Consider the following 2,747-nt stretch of genomic DNA (forward strand, 5'->3'; position numbering starts at 1 on the left):
AAGTACAAGATCTGAGTACTTCTACTTTTACTCAAGTACAAGATCTGAGTACTTCTACTTTTACTCAAGTACAAGATCTGAGTACTTCTACTTTTACTGAAGTACAAGATCTGAGTACTTCTCTACTTTTACTCAAGTACAAGATCTGAGTACTTCTACTTTTACTCAAGTACAAGATCTGAGTACTTCTCTACTTTTACTCAAGTACAAGATCTGAGTACTTCTACTTTTACTCAAGTACAAGACCTGAGTACTTCTACTTTTGCTGAAGTACAAGATCTGAGTACTTCTACTTTTACTCAAGTACAAGATCTGAGTACTTCTACTTTTACTCAAGTACAAGATCTGAGTACTTCTACTTTTACTGAAGTACAAGATCTGAGTACTTCTACTTTTACTCAAGTACAAGATCTGAGTACTTCTACTTGTACTCAAGAACAGGATCTGAGTACTTCTACTTTTACTCAAGTACAGTATCTGAATACTTCTCCCTCCTCTGCTGGTGAGACAGTTTGATAAGCCAAGCTGTGGGTCATTTCTAGGAAGCAGAGTAGTTGCAACAGGGAAGGATGGGAGTGTGTGAGGAGTCGATCCCCAGGTTAATTCTCTCCGTTCTCCTCCAGTATTTTGCTCTGCTTTGTCTCGAGCTTCCTCTCCAGCAGACAGGCTGCGATGAGTCAGAACCGACTGACTCACAGTCCTGTTTTACTGCAGCTTCCAGACGCCTCGCAGCGTTTTACCAGCAACAGACACGATATGACAGAAACTCCGGGGGCTGATGTGCGAGGCTGGATTTCACAATGCTGCTTTGATTTAACTAAATGTACAGCACTCGTTTATGAGTGTGTTTAATCCTCAAGTCCATATTAACAAGTGTCCTGTCAATCGAGAGCTTTAGTAACAAATTAAATCGTTGCATTTAGCCCAAAAAGAGACAAAGAACAGACCAAAAGATGTAACTTACTCAGTGGCAAGAGACAAATCATTATTTAAATCTCATTTGAGGTATAACTTGAGTTACATATATGATGATTGTCAATGTAAAGGATATTTTTTGCAAAGAGAACAGCTTCTGAACAAAACAATAACAACAGACTGATGTTGTTGGTGTTGTGAAGCTTATATGATCATCATGGGAATTTTAACTTTCACCAGGTAGGATTCCTCCACTCTTCACTGTTCAGGATTATCCACAGAGGCTTCCTCCTCTCAGAAATAAGCGAACCAGGATATTAAAACGGGTAAAAACACCGAAATTAAAGTAGTTTCATATTTCTGTACCCAGGGGCTGAGGAGCTACGAGCTAAAGGCTAACATTAGCCTAGCTCATACTTTTCAACCCTCCCGATTTTCGCGGGAGACTCCCGATTTCATTGCCCTCTCCCGGTTTCCTCCCGGGGTCATATTTCTCCCGCATTTCTCCCGATTTCTGACAAAATCAGATTTACACACGACTGTTTCCACTCTGACTTTAATACAGCTACACCATTGTTTGGTTTCCATGGTAACACGTCTCTTTAGTAGCGCGCGCAACTCAAAGTCTGAGAGGGTGAGGCAGATATTCACAGAAAACAGAACAAGAATCGACAACTACTCTCTCTGCTCACTCCTTTCCTGTAAAATACAGGTCCAGCCCACACATATGCTCCATCAAGGACGGTGTTTCTCTGATAACCTCAGATCGAGACGTCACATGACTAAAACCCTACATCTAAGTTAAAAAGCACCAAGAAGTAAAACATTTAAGGTAAACATGTGGCTGAAAATAGTATTAAAAGTATATTTATGACAGCTTCTAGCATGTTTAAAGAGGACACGTTGTCATTACAGGAGACCAGAGGAAATGCTAACTTCATTAAAATTACACATACCTCTAAATCTATACGTCTTGTTATTTTGAGACATTTTAATGAGGAAATGGCGATATATTTGAATTTATTTATAAGAAGTATAGCTGTCATTGTGGTATCTATTGACCATCATGTGTTTGCATTTGGTTTCATCGAGCCTGATGACATTTCTTAGATAAAACTGGATGGATGTAATTTTCCCTATAGTATAAGTGAGTCTTCCACACTGACCTCTCCCTTCTGAACGGTCATGGACTGTCTCCTCGGGGTGATCTCTTCATTAATGCTGGACAGGAAGTTCTGAGAGATGCGCAGAGCGTCCTGCAGCAGAGTGTAGTCCGGGTGGCTGGACGGGGTGTGCTTCAGGAGGTCCTGGAATATTAGAAAAACAAAACTTTAAATCACCAAAAGTCTCTTCATGCAGTCAGGGCGTTGCTCCAGATTTCTGTCGACACTCACATGCAGAACGAGCGTGCTGCGCGTCACTCTGTCCACAGGTTTGTAGAGAAGAGCTGAGAAGGAGAAGGAGTCGATCAATCACATGTTGTTTGTGTACAAGTTACACGGTTACATTTGGGGGCTTTACAATTTGAATAATACAGCATAAGACACCCTCATAGAAACCCCACGATTAATATTACATGTTAGAAATCTCGTGGAGAGAAACACAGGACGTGTAGAGATTGAAAATAAATACAAAATTAAAACATAGACAATCTTAATTACAAAAGTAATGTATCTTTTTTAACCTTAAAGCATAGAGACACTACATACTGATATACACCTGAACATCAGCAGGAGAGGACTCTTTAAAGTAGAGACACTACATACTGATATACACCTGAACATCAGCAGGAGAGGACTCTTTAAAGTAGAGACACTACATACTGATATACA

The sequence above is a fragment of the Notothenia coriiceps genome, unplaced genomic scaffold (assembly GCF_000735185.1).
Source record: "Notothenia coriiceps isolate Sejong01 unplaced genomic scaffold, NC01 NC01_scaffold00021412, whole genome shotgun sequence".
NCBI lineage: Eukaryota > Metazoa > Chordata > Actinopteri > Perciformes > Nototheniidae > Notothenia > Notothenia coriiceps.